Source organism: Tachyglossus aculeatus, chromosome 15 (assembly GCF_015852505.1).
Source record: "Tachyglossus aculeatus isolate mTacAcu1 chromosome 15, mTacAcu1.pri, whole genome shotgun sequence".
Lineage (NCBI taxonomy): Eukaryota > Metazoa > Chordata > Mammalia > Monotremata > Tachyglossidae > Tachyglossus > Tachyglossus aculeatus.
Genome location: NC_052080.1, coordinates 7,463,174 through 7,484,848, shown reverse-complemented (window position 1 = coordinate 7,484,848; position 21,675 = coordinate 7,463,174). Strand labels below are relative to the sequence as shown.

Sequence of the window (21,675 nt, the reverse complement as noted above, 5' to 3'; positions counted from 1 at the left end):
CCGACTTCATTGTATGCAGGGCTCAACGGCAAGGTATGTGAGGAATAGGCGCCGGCCTGAAGGAAGATTCAGTAACGGAGGAGGGCTGACACTTGAGCAAAGCTGCCTGAGACGACCCCATCCTGTGTGGATGATGTCTCCTGCTAACAACTCCTCACAACAAGGTGCCAGAGTTTCCCTAGCCTGGGAATTCTTTGTGTAGCCCGGATGGGGAACCAGAGAAAAGAAGAGAAGCGGCTGGAATCGGGGCTGTTCGTCACTTGTACCTCTTGGGAGGGGAACTGAACGGGCCAACAGTCAGCTTTTCTATCTCTACTGCTCTGTCTGAACTCAGGTCTCGGAGTCATCATCATCATCAATCGTATTTATTGAGCGCTTACTGTGTGCAGAGCACTGTACTAAGTGGTTGGGAAGTACAAGAGTCATTCTTCCTATCTGCATCACCACCTTGGGTTCTCCAACCCTGCAGCCGATTTACACTGGTTAACTTATTTTTCCCCCTACTTGTCGATAACAGGTCCTTTCAAGTCAGTAATAATAATAATAATGGCATTTGTTAAGCACTTACTATGTGCAAAGCACTGTTCTAAGCGCTGCGGGGGATACAAGGTAATCCCCTTTTAGACCCCCTTTTAGACTGTGAGCCCGCTGTTGGGTAGGGACTGTCTCTATACGTTGCCAACTTGTACTTCCCAAGCGCTTAGTACAGTGCTCTGCACACAGTAAGCGCTCAATAAATACGATTGATGATGATGATACAAGGTAATCAGGTTGTCCCACCTGGGGCTCACAGTCTTAATCCCCCGTTTACAGGTGAGGTAACTGAGGCCCAGTGAAGTGATTTGCCCAAAGTGACACAGCTGACAAGTGGCGGAGCTGGGATTAGAATCCATGACCTCTGGCTTCCAAGCCCGTGCTCTTTCCACTGAGCCAAGCTGCTTCTCTCAGTAACCTGAGGATGTTCAGGAAGGGTGCAGAAAATCTAGAAATAGTTTTGCCACTTGAGTATATAGAATCCAGGTATGTTCCTTCTGATAATACCTGCAGTAGCTGTGGTCATCATCATAGTTAATAATAAGTTAATATGTTATCATCATAGTTAATAATAACAATAATTCTGGTATTTGTTAAGTGCCTACTATGTGCCAACCACAATAAGAGAACTGGAGGAGGTTGTTGCCCACTAGCGGACTTGACATGACTGACTCCATTTTGTGCCTACTGACAGTAATCCTCCATTTTGTGCGGGCCGAGAGAACAACTCCTTTTTGTATTTTAGGCAGGGCTCAACAACAGAGGGTCTTCAGGCCAGTAACAAGTAACACCTGTCTATGCAAGGTCCTAGGGTCGATAACAGATAACTCCCATCTGTACAAGGCTGTGAGAACAGAGGCTAATGAAAACTCACAACCAACCAGTCGGTCCTAATTGGTTCTAATTGGTTCCCTAATCGTATTGCTGTAACTCAATAAAAGAAACAGTGGGAATGGGATGGGGGCTGCTTGTCACTCTACCTCTCTGGGGAGGTGAATGGGCAGGTAGCCACCTTCCTCCTTTCCTGCTCCATCTGAACTCACGTCTCCGAGTCATTTTTCCTATCTGTGTCACCACATTGGGTTCTCAAACCTGCTGCCGATTTACACCGGCGGTTCGGGGCGTTGCAGTCACTCGTACCCCATCGGGGTGAACGGGCTGCTCGCCACTTTCCTACTGCTCTGATCTGTGACTCGTTCTCTCGGAGTCACTCGTCTCTTCATCGACTCAACGAACCCATATGTTAACACTTTTTGTCGATAACAAGGTATAGAGGAGGAAACCAAAATGATCCCAGGAAGCAGCTTTCGTATCGGGGTGGAGTGAAAGGATTGGAATTTTTCAGTTGGTAAAGATGAATGCTGGAAAGGGATATGATTGAAATCAATCACGAAGCCTATGGGTGGGCTGAACGCAGAAAAGTTATTCACCAAGTTCCACAACGGGATGAGAGAAGATACCCACTGAAGCTTGAAGGTGGGAGGCGATAAACCAAAAAAGGGAAGTATCTTGCCTGGGAGTTGCATGATGGTTATTATATTTGTTTAAGTGCTTTCTATATGTCAAACATTGTTCTGAGCCCTGGGGTAGATACAAGTTAATCCAGTTGGACGCATGACCTGTCCTACAGGGGACTCTCAGTCTAAGTAGGAGGGAGATCAGGCTGAGGGAAAAGTTAGAGAATAAATTCACAACCAGGAATTTGCCTACCTGGACCAATGCTCTGACCTGGGATACCATTTCTCCTGCTTTGATATTGTAATCCTAAATGTATTTATTAATCGCATAGTCTTACTTTTTGTCTTCCCAGGAAAGAAATTCCCACTGACCATCTATAAACGGCTCTCATTGTCAGGAAGTGCTTTTAAGGCTTCACCTTACTGTCTTCCTCTAGTCAAAATTCCTTTCTGTTTCTTCAGTGACGACGGAGAACATCAGATTACCTCCACCTGCGTAAGGGAAAAGGAGCAGGTGTTGTCCCTTCAACCTGTTGTTGAAGGGACTCGATTGGGAGGAGCACTGTGCTTCCGTGAGTCTCAAACCTGATGGATCACTGGACCGATGAACAGGCCGTCCTCAGACTCAGCTCACACTTGGGTTCTGAAAACTGCACCTCTTCAAAATATGTCAGAACCAATTTTCCCTGAAGAACAATCTTTCATTCCTGGAATGAGGTCAGTTACCTTACTTCCACCAAAATTGTTTAGAACCCTGGACTTATCAATTAGAGATGGGTAATTTAATTAATTTATTAATTAAATATATTGTCATTTATAGCATCAGAATGTTCACAGAAGGTAAGTGACCATTATTTCATTGAAAGTACAACATATAGAAGTACAACACAAGGACATATTAACCTTTCTTGGTTGAACTTCAAGAAACGTATTCTCCTCACTCCTTCCTTGTCTCCCCCACCCTTCTCTCACTTTCCCTTTTCTCCCCATATTGTGGCTTTAAAAATTGTTTCCAAATTTCTCCTTGGCTCCAATGCCTTGCCCTCACCACTCAAGGCCCCTAGAACTATTGCCCTCATAGGGATTATCGACGAGGCCACTGTGTTGTAAAGCTAAACCAACAGGATGTTCCTTTCGAAACTAGGACTATCCAGCGTTACTTGCTGCGTCTCAAGCCCAGGACTGCCTGTAACTATGTACCAAACCGATGGACATTTTATAGAAAATATGGGGATTTACCTAGTCAGTTTGAAAACTCGACTCCAAGTCACTTAACTTCTCTGTGCCTTAGTTACCTAATCTATAAAATGGGGATGAAGGCTGTAAGCCCCCATGGGACAACCTGATCACCTTGTAACCTTCCCAGTGCTTAGAACAGTGCTTTGCACATAGTAAGTGCTTAATAAATGCCATCATTATTATTAGGTCTGGAATCGCTAATCAAAGAGGTGGCCATTCTTTTCCCACGCCACACACCTCGCCCTTCCCCTCTCTCCGATTTCCTAATTGTGTTTGCTCCCTGCCAAGCCTGAGATCTGGGTATTCAAGTGCTGGCATCTTTCTGGTTGAAGGTTTGAGCCCGGGCAGAGAAAGAGCAAAAAGCGGCATCTCTTTCAGTTCCCTTGGCAGCTCGCTGTGCCAGGAACATCTTAGAAACTTCCTGAAAGGATTCCTGGGGCCCGAAACTGTTGACCTAGTTCCCAGTAAAATGGTCGACTTAGAAGAACTCCTTTCCTAGGCCTTTCAATCCATCCTGTTTTTCATTTGAAACTGGTAAGATGTGGAGAAAATCTACCTTCCTCTCTGACTCTCAGTAGACTGTGCCCACACAGAAGCACCCAGATGAACAGTCGCCCGCCATTCTGACGCAAAAGCTCTAATTCCACTTCTTCGGGGAGGCGGCCTGGCCTAGTTGAAAGAACATGGGCCTGGGAGCAGGAGACTTGGGGTCTAGTCTCAGCTTTGTCACTAGCCTGCTGGGTGATCTCTGAGGCTGTTTCGTCTAAAATGAGGATAAGATATCTGCTGTCCCCTCTTAAACTGTGAGTCTTGTGAGGAACAGGGAATGGGACTGATCTGTATGTCTGGCCCAACAGGGAGCCTATTGCTTTGGTGTCCAGGAAGCACTCAGTAACATAATCAATGGTATTTACTGAGTGCTTACTGTGTGCAGAGCACTGCGACACTTGGGAGAGTATAACACAACAGAGTTGCTAGACACGGTCCCTGCCCACAAGGAGCTTAGTCTAGAAGGAGGGGAAGACGTAAATATAAATGAATAAATTGCAGATATTACAGATAAGTGCTGTGGGACTGAAGGAGGTGTGAATATCAAGATTTTGAAGGCTGCAGATTCAAGTGCATAGGTGATGGAGAAAGGAGAGGGAATAATAATTATAATAATGGTATTTGTTAAGCACGTACTATGTGCCAAGCACTGTTCTAAGCAGTGGGGTAGATATAAAGTCATCAAGGTGTACCACGTGGGGTTCACAGATTTAATCTCCATTTTTACAGATGAAGTAACTGAGGCACAGAGATATTGTGACTTGCCCAAGGTAATACAGCAGACAAGAGGCAGAGTGGGGATTAGAACCCATGTCTTCTGACTCCCAAGCCTGGGCTGTTTCCACTTAGCCACACTGAATTGAGGGCTTAGTTGGGGAAGCCTCTTAGAGGAGATGTGATTTTAATAAGCCCTCTTTGCCTTTTCTTTCTCTCCTTTTTGCGTCACCCTGACTCTCTCCTTTTATTCACCCCCCCCCCAAACACTTACGTACATATACGTAATTTGTTTCTACTAATATCTGTTGCCCACTGTAGACTATAAGCTTGCTGTGGGCGGGTAATGTGTCTGTTACATTGTCCTCTCCCAAGTGCTTAGTACAGTGTTCCGCATGCGGTAAACAAGCGCTCAATAAATACGATTGTTCGATCGATGGCATAAGGCTTGGAAGGTCATCTGTGGGCGGGGAGGGAGTTCCTGGCCAGAGGGAGGATATGGACAAGGGGAGCAAGACAAGATAGGGGAATGGGTAGGTTGTGGTGTTAGCGGAATGAACTGAGCCAGATGGGTTGCATTAGGAAATCAGCAACGTAAAATAAGAGGGGGGGCAAGGGGATTTAGTATTTTCAAGCTGATGGTAAGGAGTTTCTGTTTTTGGGCAACCATTGGAAGTTCTTGAGTGTGAGAGAGAGATGGACGACAATATGAATAGTAGTAATAATGTTAATAAAAAATAACTTTCTCCAAGGCTTGGGAGAGACGTTTGCAGTGTGGCTCATGACAGGTGGAGTTGAGACTTAGAGAAGCAGCTTGACTCAGTGAAAAGAGCCCTGGATTGGGAGTCAGAGGTCATGGGTTCTGATCCTGGCTCCGCCACTTGTCAGCTGTGTGACTTTGGGCAAGGCACTTAACTTCTCTGGGCCTCAATTACTTCATCTTTAAAATGGGAATGAAGATTGTGAGCCCCACGTGGGACAACCTGATCACCTTGTATCCCCCCAGCGCATAGAACAGTGCTTTGCACATAGAACAGTGCTTTGCACATAGAACAGTGCTTTGCACATAGTAAGCACTTAACAAATACCATCATCATTATTATTACTAAGTGCTTAGTACAGTGCTCTGCACACAGTAAGCGCTCAATAAATACGATTGATTTATTATTATTATTGAAGTAAGCGCTCAATAAATACGATTGATTGATTGAGGTTCTGAGTTGGATTGTGTCCTGGCTCCATCTAGTGGAAATTAGCTAATATTGCAAGCTCCTTGATTATTTCACCTCCCAACTTGTATTTTCCTTTTTCCCTCCCCCAGTAAAATGAAGCTCAGTTTAAAGAAAACTTCCTAAATACATCACCGACATTTCCAACGATACACCAATGGGCTGGAGGCAAAATGTGAACATGCCCTCTGGACAGCATAATTCATTCATTCGCTAGTAAGCCCGGTGTGGGCAAGGATTGTCTCTTACTATTACAAAATTCTACTTTCCATTCATTCAATTGTATTTATTGAGGGTTCACTGTGGGCAGAGCACTGTACTAAGCGCTTGGGAAGTACAATTTGGCAATATATAGAGACGGTCCCTACCCAACAGTGGGCTCACAGTCTAAAAGGGGGAGACAGAGAACAAAACCAAACATACTAACAAAATAAAATAAATAGAATAGATATGTACAAGTAAAATAAATAAATAAAAAGAGTAATAAATATGTACAAACATATATACATATATACAGGTGCCGTGGGGAAGGGAAGGAGGTAAGATGAGGGGGATGGAGAGGGGGATGACAGGGAGAAGCTGCTTCATGAAGCAGAAGCCATCATGAGGCCAAAATGAAAGGGTTCCGCTGAAGCAGTAGCAAGCCGAGACTAGATGGTTACAGCTTCATGCCTCCTAAAGATGATTTCTTCCTTTGTCATTGGCAGGCATTGACTGAAAACGTTTGTCTGTGGTGTGTGATGAAACCAATCCAATAATCTCATTTGAACGCCCAACTCCTCCTCTAAACTCCTTGTGGGCAGGGGTCCCATCTACCGACTCTGTTGGCGTGTACCCTCCCGAGCGTTTGGTACGGGGCTCTCTGCATAGCAAGCGAGCGCTAAGTACATAGCAGAGGTGAATCGATAACCATTGCTAGATAAGCAGTGTGGCATGGGGATCGGGCACGGGCCTGGGAGTCACAAGGTTTGCTGCACAGGGATAGAGCATGGGCCAGGGAGTCACAAGCTTTGTTGCCATTTGTCTGCTGCATGGGGACAGGGCATGGGCCTGGGAGTCACAAGCTTTGCTGCCATTTGTCTGATGCATAGGGACAGGGCACGGGCCTGGGAGTCACAAGGTGCTGCCATTTGTCTGCTGCATAGGGACAGGGCATGGGCCTGGGAGTCACAAAAGGTTTGCTGCCATTTGTCTGCTGCATAGGGTTAGGGCACGGGCCTGGGAGTCACAAGGTTTGCTGCCATTTGCCTGCTGCATGGGGTTAGGACACGGGCCTGGGAGTCACAAGGTTTGCTGCATAGGGACAGGGCACGGGCCTGGGAGTCACAAGGTTTGCTGCCATTTGTCTGCTGCATAGGGACAGGGCATGGGTCTGGGAGTAACAAAGCTTTGCTGCCATTTGTCTGCTGCACAGGGATAGAGCATGGGCTGGGGAGTCACAAGGTTTGCTGCCATTTGCCTGCTGCATGGGGTTAGGGCACGGGCCTGGGAGTCACAAGGTTTGCTGCATAGGGACAGGGCACGGGCCTGGGAGTCACAAGGTTTGCTGCCAGTCGTATGCTGCATAGGGACAGGGCATGGGCCTGGGAGTAACAAAGGTTTGCTGCCATTTGTCCAGTGCTCTGCACGTAATAAGTGCTTAATAAATGCCATTATTATCGTCGTTATTCCACCCGGGATCAGCGCCCGTCCCGATGCCTCCCTGTCGGCCCCGGCGCTTGGCACAGAGTGAGCGCTGAACAAACCCCGGGATGATTTGGCGGCGCAGTAAGCGCTTAATAAACACCATTGATTGATTAGCCCCTTCCTTCCTCTCCCCCTCTCCATCCCCCCATCTTACCTCCTTCCCTTCCCCACAGCACCTGTATATATGGATATATGGTTGTACATATTTATTACTCTATTTATTTTACTTGTACATATCTATCCTATTTATTTTATTTTGTTGGTATGTATGGTTTTGTTCTCTGTCTCCCCCTTTTAGACTGTGAGCCCACTGTCGGGTAGGGACTGTCTCTATGTGTTGCCAATTTGTACTTCCCAAGCGCTTAGTACAGTGCTCTGCACATAGTAAGCGCTCAATAAATACGATTGATTGATTGATTGATCTGTCTGCTGCAAAGGGATAGAGCATGGGCCGGGGAGTCACAAGGTTTGCTGCCATTTGTCTGCTGCATAGGGTTAGGACACGGGCTTGGGAGTCACAAGGTTTGCTGCCATTTGCCTGCTGCATAGGGACAGGGCATGGGCCTGGGAGTCACAAAAGGTTTGCTGCCATTTGTCTGCTGCATAGGGACAGGGCACGGGCCTGGGAGTCACAAGGTTTGCTGCCATTTGTCTGCTGCATAGGGACAGGGCACGGGCCTGGGAGTCACAAGGTTTGCTGCCATTTGTATGCTTCATAGGGTTAGGGCACGGGCCTGGGAGTCACAAGGTTTGCTGCCATTTGTCTGCTGCATCGGGACAGGGCACGGGCCTGGGAGTCACAACATTTGCTGCATAGGGACAGGGCACGGGCCTGGGAGTCACAAGGTTTGCTGCCATTTGTCTGCTGCATAGGGACAGGGCAGGGGCCTGGGAGTCACAAGGTTTGCTGCCATTTGTCTGCTGCATAGGGATAGGGCATGGGCCTGGGAGTCATAAGGTTTGCTGCCATTTGCTGCATAGGGACAGGGCACGGGCTTGGGAGTCACAAAAGCTTTGCTGCCATTTGTCTGCTGCATAGGGATAGAGCACGGGCCGGGGAGTCACAAGGTTTGCTGCCATTTGTCTGCTGCATAGGGTTAGGGCATGGGCCTGGGAGTCACAAGGTTTGCTGCCATTTGTCTGCTGCATAGGGACAGGGCACGGGCCTGGGAGTCACAAGGTTTGCTGCCATTTGTGTGCTGCATAGGGACAGGGCAGGGGCCTGGGAGTCACAGAAGGTTTGCTGCCATTTGTCTGCTGCGTAGGGTTAGAGCATGGGCCTGGGAGTCACAAAAGGTTTGCTGCCATTTGTCTGCTGCGTAGGGTTAGAGCACGGGCCTGGGAGTCACAAGGTTTACTGCCATTTGTTCATTTATTCATTCATTCAATCGTGTTTATTGAGCACTGACTGTGCAGAGCACTGTACTAGGCGCTTGGGAAGTATTTGTCCCCTTCCTTCCTGTCCCCCTCGTCCCCCTCTCCATCCCCCACATCTCACATCCTTCCCTTCCCCCCAGCACCTGTATATATGTATATATGTTTGTACATGTTTATTACTCTATTTATTTTACTTGTACATATCTATTCTATTTATTTTATTTTGTTAGTATGTTTGGTTTTGTTCTCTGTCTCCCCCTTTTAGACTGTGAGCCCACTGTTGGGTAGGGACTGTCTCTATATGTTGCCAATTTGTACTTCCCAAGCACTTAGCACAGTACTCTGCACATAGTATGCACTCAATAAATACGATTGATGATGATGATGGGAGTCACAAGGTTTGCTGCCATTTGTCTGCTGCATGGGGTTAGGGCACGGGCCTGGGAGTCACAAGGTTTGCTGCCATTTGTCTGCTGCATAGGGTTAGGGCACAGACCTGGGAGTCACAAGGTTTGCTGCCATTTGTTCATTCATTCAATCGTATTTATTGAGCGCTGACTGTGCAGAGCACTGTACTAGGCGCTTGAGAAGTATTTGTCTGCTGCATAGGGATAGGGAATGGGCTGGGGAGTCACAAGGCTTGCTGCCATTTGTCTGCTGCATGGGGACAGGGCACAGGCCTGGGAGTCACAAGGTTTGCTGCCATTTGCCTGCTGCATGGGGTTAGGACACGGGCCTGGGAGTCACAAGGTTTGCTGCATAGGGACAGGGCACGGGCCTGGGAGTAACAAGGTTTGCTGCCATTTGTCTGCTGCATAGGGTTAGGGCATGGGCCTGGGAGTCACAAGGTTTGCTGCCATTTGTTCATTCATTCAATCGTATTTATTGAGCGCTGACTGTGTGCAGAGCACTTTACTAGGTGCTTGGGAAGTATTTGTCTGCTGCATAGGGATAGGGAATGGGCCTAGGAGTCACAAGGTTTGCTGCCATTTGTTTGCTGCATGGGGACGGCACAGGCCTGGGAGTCACAAGGTTTGCTGCCATTTGTCTGCTGCATGGGGTTAGGGCACGGGCCTGGGAGTCACAAGGTTTGCTGCCATTTGTCTGCTGCATAGGGACAGGGCACGGGCTTGGGAGTCACAAAAGGTTTGCTGCCATTTGTCTGCTGCATAGGGATAGAGCACGGGCCGGGGCGTCAGAAGGTTTGCTGCCATTTGTCTGCTGCATGGGGTTAGGACACGGGCCTGGGAGTCACAAGGTTTGCTGCCATTTGTCTGCTGCATAGGTACAGGGCACGGGCCTGGGAGTCACAAAAGGTTTTATGCCATTTGTCTGCTGCATAGGGATAGAGCACGGGCCGTGGAGTCACAAGGTTTGCTGCCATTTGTCTGCTGCATGGGGTTAGGGCACAGGCTTGGGAGTCACAAAAGGTTTGCTGCCATTTGTCTGCTGCATAGGGACAGGGCACGGGCCTGGGAGTCACAAGGTTTGCTGCCATTTGTCTGCTGCATAGGGACAGGGCAGGGGTCTTGGGGTCACAAGGTTTGCTGCCATTTGTCTGCTGCATAGGGACAGGGCACGGGCCTGGGTGTCACAAAAGGTTTGCTGCCATTTGTCTGCTGCATAGGGTTAGGGCACGGGCCTGGGAGTCACAAGGTTTGCTGCCATTTGTTCTTTTATTCATTCATTCAGTCGTATTTATTGAGCGCTGACTGTGTGCAGAGCACTGTACTAGGCGCTTGGGAAGTATTTGTCCCCTTCCTTCCTCTCCCCCTCGTCCCCCTCTCCATCCCCCACATCTTACATCCTTCCCTTCCCCACAGCACCTGTATATATGTATATATGTTTGTACATATTTATTACTCTATTTATTTATTTTACTTGTACATATCTATTCTATTTATTTTATTTTGTTAGTATGTTTGGTTTTGTTCTCTGTCTCCCCCTTTTAGGCTGTGAGCCCACTGTTGGGTAGGGACTGTCTCTATATGTTGCCAATTTGTACTTCCCAAGCGCTTAGCACAGTGCTCTGCACATAGTATGCGCTCAATAAATATGATTGATGGGAGTCACAAGGTTTGCTGCCATGTGTCTGCTGCATGGGGTTAGGGCACGGGCCTGGGAGTCACAAGGTTTGCTGCCATTTGTCTGCTGCATAGGGATAGGGCACGGGCCTGGGAGTCACAAGGTTTGCTGCCATTTGTCTGCTGCATAGGGTTAGGGCACGGGCCTGGGATTCGCAAGGTTTGCTTCCATTTGTCTGCTGCATAGGGACAGGGTACGGGACTGGGAGTCACAAGGTTTGCTGCCACTTGCCTGCTGCATGGGGTTAGGACACGGGCCTGGGAGTTACAAGGTTTGCTGCATAGGGACAGGGCATGGGCCTGGGAGTCGCAAGGTTTGCTGCCATTTGCTGCATAGGGACAGGGCATGGGCCTGGGAGTCACAAGGTTTGCTGCCATTTGTCTGCTGCATAGGTTAGGGCACGGGCTTGGGAGTCACAAGGTTTGCTGCCATTTGTCTGCTGCATGGGGTTAGGGCAAGGGCCTGGGAGTCACAAGGTTTGCTGCCATTTGTCTGCTGCATGGGGTTAGGACACAGGCTGGGGAGTCACAAGGTTTGCTGCCATTTGTCTGCTGCATAGGGTTAGGGCACAGGCCTGGGAGTCACAAGGTTTGCTGCCATTTGTCTGCTGCATAGGGACAGGGCACAGGCTTGGGAGTCACAGCATTTGCTGCATAGGGACAGGGCACGGGCCTGGGAGTCACAAAAGGTTTCCTGCCATTTGTCTGCTGCATAGGTTAGGGCACGGGCCTGGGAGTCACAAGGTTTGCTGCCATTTGTCTGCTGCATGGGGTTAGGGCACAGGCCTGGGAGTCACAAGGTTTGCTGCCATTTGTCTGCTGCATAGGGACAGGGCACGGGCCCGGGAGTCGCAAGGTTTGCTGCCACTTGTCTGCTGCATGGGGTTAGGACACGGGCCTTGGAGTCACAAGGTTTGCTGCCATTTGTCTGCTGCATGGGGTTAGGACACGGGCTGGGGAGTCACAAGGTTTGCTTCCATTTGTCTGCTTCATAGGTTTAGGGCAGGGGCCTGGGCGTCACAAAGTTTGCTGCCATTTGTCTGCTGCATGGGGTTAGGGCATGGGCCTGGGAGTCACAAGGTTTGCTGCCATTTGTCTGCTGCATAGGGATAAGGCATGGGCCTGGGAGTCACAAGGTTTGCTGCCATTTGTCTGCTGTATTGGGTTAGGGCATGGGCCTGGGAGTCGCAAGGTTTGCTGCCATTTGTCTGCTGCATAGGGACAGGGTATGGGCCTGGGAGTCACAAGGTTTGCTGCCACTTGCCTGCTGCATGGGGTTAGGACACGGGCCTGGGAGTCACAAGGTTTGCTGCATAGGGACAGGGCATGGGCCTGGGAGTCACAAGGTTTGTTGCCATTTGCTGCATAGGGACAGGGCACGGGCCTGGGAGTCACAAAGTTTGCTGCCATTTGTCTGCTGCATAGGGACAGGGCACGGGCACGGGAGTCACAAGGTTTGCTGCCATTTGTCTGCTGCATAGGTTAGGGCACGGGCTTGGGAGTCACAAGGTTTGCTGCCATTTGTCTGCTGCATAGGGATAAGGCACGGGCCTGGGAGTCACAAGGTTTGCTGCCATTTGTCTGCTGTATTGGGTTAGGGCATGGGCCTGGGAGTCGCAAGGTTTGCTGCCATTTGTCTGCTGCATAGGGACAGGGTATGGGCCTGGGAGTCACAAGGTTTGCTGCCACTTGCCTGCTGCATGGGGTTAGGACACGGGCCTGGGAGTCACAAGGTTTGCTGCATAGGGACAGGGCATGGGCCTGGGAGTCACAAGGTTTGCTGCCATTTGCTGCATAGGGACAGGGCACGGGCCTGGGAGTCACAAGGTTTGCTGCCATTTGTCTGCTGCATAGGGACAGGGCACGGGCACGGGAGTCACAAGGTTTGCTGCCATTTGTCTGCTGCATAGGTTAGGGCACGGGCTTGGGAGTCACAAGGTTTGCTGCCATTTGTCTGCTGCATGGGGTTAGGACACGGGCCTGGGAGTCACAAGGTTTGCTGCCATTTGTCTGCTGCATGGGGTTAGGACACGGGCTGGGGAGTCACAAGGTTTGCTGCCATTTGTCTGCTGCATAGGGACAGGGCACGTGCTTGGGAGTCACAACATTTGCTGCATAGGGACAGGGCACGTGCCTGGGAGTCACAAAAGGTTTCCTGCCATTTGTCTGCTGCATAGGTTAGGGCACGGGCCTGGGAGTCACAGGGTTTGCTGCCATTTGTCTGCTGCATGGGGTTAGGGCACAGGCCTGGGAGTCACAAGGTTTGCTGCCATTTGTCTGCTGCATAGGGTTAGGGCAAGGGCCTGGGAGTCACAAGGTTTGCTGCCATTTGTATGCTTCATAGGGTTAGGGCACGGGCCTGGGAGTCACAAGGTTTGCTGCCATTTGTCTGCTGCATCGGGACAGGGCACGGGCCTGGGAGTCACAACATTTGCTGCATAGGGACAGGGCACGGGCCTGGGAGTCACAAGGTTTGCTGCCATTTGTCTGCTGCATAGGGACAGGGCACGGGCCTGGGAGTCACAAGGTTTGCTGCCATTTGTCTGCTGCATAGGGACAGGGCAGGGGCCTGGGAGTCACAAGGTTTGCTGCCATTTGTCTGCTGCATAGGGACAGGGCACGGGCCTGGGAGTCACAACATTTGCTGCATAGGGACAGGGCACAGGCCTGGGAGTCACAAAAGGTTTCCTGCCATTTGTCTGCTGCATAGGGATAGAGCACGGGCCGGGGAGTCACAAGGTTTGCTGCCATTTGTCTGCTGAATGGGGTTAGGAGACGGGCCTGGGAGTCACAACGTTTGCTGCATAGGGACAGGGCACGGGCCTGGGAGTCACAAGGTTTGCTGCCATTTGTCTGCTGCATGGGGACAGGGAAGGGGCCTGGGAGTCACAAGGTTTGCTGCCATTTGTCTGCTACATAGGGTTAGGGCACGGGCCTGGGAGTCACAAGGTTTGCTGCCATTTGCCTGCTGCATAAGGTTAGGGCACAGGCCTGGTAGTCACAAGGTTTGCTGCCATTTGTCTGCTGCATGGGGTTAGGGCACAGGCCTGGGAGTCACAAGGTTTGCTGCCATTTGTTCATTCATTCATTCATTCAATCGTATTTATTGAGCGCTGACTGTGTGCAGAGCACTGTACTAGGCGCTTGGGAAGTATTTATCTGCTGCATAGGGATAGGGCAGGGGCCGGGGAGTCACAAGGTTTGCTGCCATTTGTCTGCTGCATGGGGCTAGGGCACGGGCCTGGGAGTCACAAGGTTTGCTGCCATTTGTCTGCTGCACGGGGTTAGGGCACGGGCCTGGGAGTCACAAAAGGTTTGCTGCCATTTGCCTGCTGCATAGGGTTAGGGCACAGGCCTGGGAGTCACAAGGTTTACTGCCATTTGTTCATTCATTCATTCATTCATTCATTCAATCGTATTTATTGAGCACTGACTGTAGAGCACTGTACTAGGCGCTTGGGAAGTATTTGTCTGCTGCATAGGGACAGGGAACGGGCCGGGGAGTCACAAGGTTTGCTGCCATTTGTCTGCTGCATAGGGACAGGGTACGGGCCTGGGAGTCACAAGGTTTGCTGCCATTTGTCTGCTGCATAGGGATAGGGCACAGGCCTGGGAGTCACAAGGTTTGCTGCCATTTGTCTGCTGCATAGGGACAGGGCACGGGCCGGGTAGTCACAAGGTTTGCTGCCATTTGTCTGCTGCATGGGGTTAGGGCACGGGCCTGGGAGTCACAAGGTTTGCTGCCATTTGTTCATTCATTCAATCGTATTTATTGAGCACTGACTGTGTGCAGAGCACTGTACTTGGCGCTTGGGAAATATTTGTCTGCTGCATAGGGATAGGGCACGGGCCTGGGAGTCACAAGGTTTGCTGCCATTTGTCTGCTGCATAGGGACAGGGCACAGGCCTAGGAGTCACAAAAGGTTTGCTGCCATTTGTCTGCTGCATAGGGATAGAGCACGGGCCGGGGAGTAACAAGGTTTGCTGCCATTTGTCTGCTGCATAGGGACAGGGCACGGGCCTGGGAGTCACAAGGTTTGCTGCCATTTGTCTGCTGCATAGGGACAGGGCACGGGCCTGGGAGTCACAAGGTTTGCTGCCATTTGTCTGCTGCATAGGGACAGGGCAGGGGTCTTGGGGTCACAAGGTTTGCTGCCATTTGTCTGCTGCATAGGGACAGGGCACGGGCCTGGGAGTCACAAAAGGTTTGCTGCCATTTGTCTGCTGCATAGGGACAGGGCACGGGCCTGGGAGTCACAAGGTTTGCTGCCATTTGTCTGCTGCATGGGGTTAGGGCACAGGCCTGGGAGTCACAAGGTTTGCTGCCATTTGTCTGCTGCATAGGGACAGGGCACGGGCCTGGGAGTCACAAAAGGTTTGCTGCCATTTGTCTGCTGCATGGGGTTAGGACACGGGCCTGGGAGTCACAAGGTTTGCTGCCATTTGTCTGCCGCATAGGGATAGGGCACGGGCCTGGGAGTCACAAGGTTTGCTGTCATTTGTTCATTTATTTATTCATTCAATCGTATTTATTGAGCGCTGACTGTGTGCAGAGCACTGTACTAGGCGCTTGGGAAGTATTTGTCCCCTTCCTTCCTCTCCCCCTTGTCCCCCTCTCCATCCCCCCATCTTACCTCCTTCCCTTCCCCACAGCACCTGTATGTATGTATATATGTTTGTACATATTTATCGCTCTATTTATTTATTTATTTTACTTGTACATATCTATTCTATTTATTTTATTTTGTTAGTATGTTTGGTTTTGTTCTCTGTCTCCCCCTTTTAGACTGAGCCCACTGTTGGGTAGGGATTGTCTCTATATGTTGCCAATTTGTACTTCCCAAGCGCTTAGTACAGTGCTCTGAACATAGTATGCGCTCAATAAATACGATTGATGATGATGGGAGTCACAAGGTTTGCTGCCATTTGTCTGCTGCATCGGGTTAGGGCATGGGCCTGGGAGTCACAGGGTTTGCTGCCATTTGTTCATTCATTCATTCAATCGTATTTATTGAGCTCTGACTGTGTGCAGAGCACTGTACTAGGCGCTTGGGAAGTATTTTTCTGCTGCATTAGGGATAGGGCACGGGCCAGGGAGTCACAAGGTTTGCTGCCATTTGTCCGCTGCATGGGGACAGGGCATGGGCCTGGGAGTCACAAGGTTTGCTGCCATTTGTCTGCTGCATAGGGACAGGGCATGGGCCTGGGAGTCACAAGGTTTGCTGCCATTTGTCTGCTGCATAGGGCTAGGGCACGGGCCTGGGAGTCACAAGGTTTGCTGCCATTTGTCAGCTGCATAGGGTTAGGGCACAGGCCTGGGAGTCACAAGGTTTACTGCCATTTGTTCATTCATTCATTCATTCAGTCGTATTTATTGAGCGCTGACTGTCTGCAGAGCACTGTACTAGGCGCTGGGGAAGTATTTGTCTTCTGCATAGTGATAGGGCACAGGCCGGGGAGTCACAAGGTTTGCTGCCATTTGTCTGCTGGGTAGGGACAGGGCACAGGGCTGGGAGTCACAAGGTTTGCTGCCATTTGTCTGCTGCATAGGGTCAGGGCATGGGCCTGGGAGTCACAAAAGGTTTGCTCCCATTTGTCTGCTGCATAGGGATAGAGCATGGGCCGGGGAGTCACAAGGTTTGCTGCCATTTGTCTGCTGCGTAGGGACAGGGCACAGGGCTGGGAGTCACAAGGTTTGCTGCCATTTGTCTGCTGCATAGGGTCAGGGCATGGGCCTGGGAGTCACAAAAGGTTTGCTGCCATTTGTCTGCTGCATAGGGATAGAGCATGGGCCGGGGAGTCACAAGGTTTGCTGCCATTTGTCTGCTGCGTAGGGACAGGGCACAGGGCTGGGAGTCACAAGGTTTGCTGCCATTTGTCTGCTGCATAGGGTCAGGGCATGGGCCTGGGAGTCACAAAAGGTTTGCTGCCATTTGTCTGCTGCATAGGGATAGAGCATGGGCCGGGGAGTCACTAGGTTTGCTGCCATTTGTCTGCTGCGTGGGGTTAGGACACGGGCCTGGAAGTCACAAGGTTTGCTGACATTTGTCTGCTGCGTAGGGACAGGGCAGGGGTCTGGGAGTCACAAGGTTTGCTGCCATTTGTCTGCTGCATAGGGATAGGGCACGGGCCTGGGAGTCACAAGGTTTGCTGCCATTTGTCTGCTGCATGGGGTTAGGGCACAGGCCTAGGAGTCACAAGGTTTGCTGCCATTTGTCTGCTGCATGGGGTTAGGGCACGGGCCTGGTAGTCACAAGGTTTGCTGCCATTTGTCTGCTGCATAGGGTTAGGGCACGGGCCTGGGAGTCTCAAGGTTTGCTGCCATTTGTCTGCTGCATAGGGATAGGGCACGGGCCTGGGAGTCACAAAAGGTTTGCTGCCATTTGCTTGCTGCATAGGGTTAGGGCACAGGCCTGGGAGTCGCAGGGTTTACTGCCATTTGTTCATTCATTCATTCATTCAATCGTTTTGAGCGCTGACTGTGTGCAGAGCACCGTACTAGGCGCTTGGGAAGTATTTGTCTGCTGCATAGGGATAGGGAACGGGCCGGGGAGTCACAAGGTTTGCTGCCATTTGTCTGCTGCATAGGGACAGGGTATGGGCCTGGGAGTCACAAGGTTTGCTGCCATTTGTCTGCTGCATAGGGATAGGGAACGGGCCGGGGAGTCACAAGGTTTGCTGCCATTTGTCTGCTGCATGGGGACAGGGCACAGGCCTGGGAGTCACAAGGTTTGCTGCCATTTGTCTGCTGCATAGGGACAGGGCACAGGCTTGGCAGTCACAAAAGGTTTGCTGCCATTTGTCTGCTGCATAGGGATAGAGCATGGGCTGGGGAGTCACAAGGTTTGCTGCCATTTGTCTGCTGCATAGGGACAGGGCACGGGCCTGGGAGTCACAAGGTTTGCTGCCATTTGTCTGCTGCATAGGGTTAGGGCACGGGCCTGGGAGTTACAATGTTTGCTGCCATTTGTTTGCTGCGTGACCCTGGGCCAGTCACTCTACTCCCCTGTGCCCCAGTTCCCTCACCTGCAAAATGGCACAGAGAAGTGACTTGCCCAAAGTCACACAGCTGACAAGTGGGGGAGATGTGATCAGAACCCACAACCTCTGACTCCCAAGCCCAGGCTCTTTCCACTGATCCACACTGCTTCACCTGCAAAATGGCACAGAGAAGTGACTTGCCCAAAGTCACATAGCTGACGAGTGGTGGAGATGTGATTAGAACCCACGACCTCTGACTCCCAAGCCCAGGCTCTCTCCACTGAGCCACACTGCTTCCCTACTAAACAATAGGAATTGTTTAAAATAACCGTACCATCACCCCGATTTTTTTATTGATATTAAACTTAGTTTGTTCTGCATTTTTAGAAAATAGACATGTTCCTCTGCCTTTTAAGAGTTTATGTTTTTGGATGACTTAATAATAATAATGACATTTATTAAGCGCTTACTAGTGCAAAGCACTGTTCTAAGTGCTGAGGAGGTTACAAGGTGATCAGGTTGTCCCACGGAGGGCTCACAGTCTTCACCCCCATATGACTTATCACACACAAACTGTTTTACATGGAAAGTTACATAATCATGCTTTTAGAACTCCCCCATTTTTCAGAGAGCTTGGATTTATACTGTGGATTTCATATATTTTGTCCTATAAGAAGAGTCTAGTCCTTTCTGTTAGAAGACAGGAATTACATTTTTGATGAACCCCAGATTGGGGAAAACTCATATTAAGATATTCATGCCATATTCCATACGACATTCACGTGCAAGACCGTTCCTTCTGATGCTACGTCATGATGAGTTCAGGAAGATGTACATTGTCAGAGGACTGGCACATTCTAAGAGGACAGACTGAACTGATTTTAAAATGGACTTCCATGTTAATGATTTCATTCAGTCATTCATTCAACTGTATTGAGCGCTTACTGTGTGCAGAGCACTGTACTAAGCGCTTGAAGTACAAGTCGGCAACATATGGAGACGGTCCCTACCCAACAACGGGCTCACAGACAATGAAACAAAACATGTAGACAGGTGTCAATCATCAGAACAAATAGAATTATGGCTATATGTACATCATTAACAAAATAAATAGAATAGTAAATATGTACAAATAAAATAGAGTAATAAATCTATACAAATATATACAAGTGCTGGGGGGAGGGGAAGGAGGTAGGGCAGAGGAGGGGGGATGGGGGGAGGAGGAGAGGAAAAAGGGGGTTCAGTCTGGGAAGGCCTCCTGGAAGAGGTGAGCTCTCAGCCTTGAAGCCGAGGGTGAGGAGTGTTCGCTTGATTTGTAGGTTGACAGCTTTAATGATGGTATTAAGCGCTTGCTATATGCCAACCACTGTGCTAAATGCTGGGGTCAACTCACAATAATCAGATTGGAGAGAGACCTCATCCTACGTGAAGCTCACAGTCTGAGAGGGAGGGAGAACAGGTATTTCAATACCCATTTTACAGATGGGGAAACAAAGGCACAGAGAGGTTAGGTGACTCGTCCCAGGTCACACAGCACAGAGCGGAGAAGCAGAGACTAGAACCTGGGTCTCCCGACACCCAGTCTGGTGCTCTTTCCACTAGGTCACGTTGCTTCCCAGGTTGTGATTGAACCAGCCAAAAGAAAATTAAGAATTGTGTCAATACAGTACAGTGGGGGGCAGCAGCTTGTCATTGTTTAGCTGCTATTCATTCATTCATTCAATTGTATTTATTGAGTGCTTACTGTGTGCAGAGCACTGTACTAAGCGCTTGGGAAGTACAAGTTGGCAACATATAGAGACGGTCCCTACACAACAGTGGGCTCTGCTACTCCAACTTCTTCATTAAGTTCAAATGCAGTTCCGTATGCAGAGCAAGAAAGAGGAATGCAGCCTAATCAATCATATTTATTGAGCACTTATTGTGTGCAGAGCACTGTAGTAAGCACTTGGGAGAATACAATGTAGCAGGGTTGTTAGACACATCCATTGCCCCACAAGGGTTGAATATGTTGCAACTGCTCACTAGATAAGGAAATCTCCTTCCAAACCGGTATTGGTTTGTATACAAACCTGTACACAGATGATAAACTCCTCAAGGCACTCCATAAAACTTGATTGATTGATGTGATAACACACCTCACTGGTAAAAAATTCAGTTATGTTTCATAGTCAAAGTAAATATCCTGTTGCCTAAGACAGAATACAGTCTAAGTACACTGGTATTTGTCATCATATCTTAAATAAGCAGAGTGAATAGTTTTAAAAGCAGGTAGTGTTTCAATATAATTCCATTTTAGTCGCTCCTGGCTGGGGTTCAGGCAGCCTACTAGAGAAGCAGCGTGGCTCAGTGGAAAGAGCACGAACCTGGGAGTCAGAGGTTATGGATTCGAATCCCTGCTCCACCACTTGTCAGCTGTGTGACCTTGCGCAAGCCACTTCTCTTGGCCTCAGTTCCCTTATCTGTAAAATGGGGGTTAAGACTCTGAGCCCCACGTGAGACAACCTGATCACCTTCTATCTCTCCCAGCGCTTAGAACAGTGCTTTGCACATAGTAAGCGCTTAAATACCATTATTATTATTACTGGCACCTTGGGAAGGAGAAAGTACAATCTGGGCCGTCATTCCACCGATTTGTTTAATACTAGAGTAATGACTAGATCGTTGGGGAAACCTTGGCGTAGTTTTAACTCTTGTTCTAAGACTGTGAGTCCCTTTTGGTACAGGGGCTGTGTCTGACCTGATTATCTTGTACTGACCCGAGCAGTTAGAAAAGTGCTTGACACATAGCATGTGCTTAACAAATACCATAATAAAATCAAACAAGATAAACTTTAAACAAGATCGGGAGAGATTATCTAGATGCGGGTGTCATACAAGGGAATGAGTGGGAGATCAGGGTACAAGCCATCAATCCATGGCATTTAACAAATACCATAATAAAATCAAACAAGATAAACTCTAAACAAGATCGGGAGGTATTATCTAGATGCGGGTGTCATACAAGGGAATGAATGGGAGATCAGGGTACAAGCCATCAATCCATGGCATTTATTGAGCACTTTCTGTGTGCAGAGCGCTGTACTAAGCGTTTGGGAGAGTACAGTAGAACAGATTTGGTAGACACATTCCCTGCTCCTGTGATAAATTACACCCATTCAGGATATCCCTTGAAGTGTGGGGTTGCTGCTTGGATGAAACTGGCAGGGGCATCTGGTCACAAGGGTTTCATGAGTACAGGCTGGGAGACAAATTAATTTTCTAATTTACCAAGAGCTTGAATGGGGGAGAAGAGAGCTCAGGTGCATGGAGCAAAGATAATCCCAGCTCCATTTCTAAAAGCCCTTTGTAGAATGATAATCCAAGAGCCACTGCAGCCTATATCTACATCATTTTATGGAGCTTTTTTTCTTATGCATTTCGTTCAACTGCCTTATTCTCTTCAGTGGCTAAAAAACATGCCTAAGGTATAAAAAGAGATTTTTCTCTTTCAGAAAACCAAATAGCCTCTTGTATTAAGCAACACCTCGGCTGGGATCGGGGCTGTTTGTCACTCATACCTCTCAGGAGGTGAATGGGCGAGCAGTCAGCCTTCCTACCTCTACTGCTGTATCTGAACGCATGTCTCCGAGTCATTTTTCCTATCTGTATCACCACCTTGGGTTCTCAAACCTTGTGGGGTGATTTACACTGGTTAACATATTTTGCCCCCTACTAGTCAATAACAACCTGAATATAAACCTGTCAGACCGGAGAACTAACTTGTGAAAGCTTTATCAAGAACTTGCTTGGCCAAATACTGTGACATGTTTGGAAACCGCATAA

At 49.2% G+C, this 21,675-nt stretch overlaps 1 long non-coding RNA gene across 1 annotated transcript in view; it reads left to right on the top strand.

Annotated features, from left to right (window-relative positions):
* The first annotated feature begins 2,458 nt into the window (after window positions 1-2,458).
* The window catches only part of LOC119937823, a 102,691-nt gene continuing 83,474 nt past the window's right edge, over window positions 2,459-21,675 (top strand). Inside the window, exon 1 of the long non-coding RNA XR_005454222.1 lies at window positions 2,459-2,708. This is a non-coding gene — a long non-coding RNA (uncharacterized LOC119937823). The remainder of the gene's footprint in view (window positions 2,709-21,675) is intronic.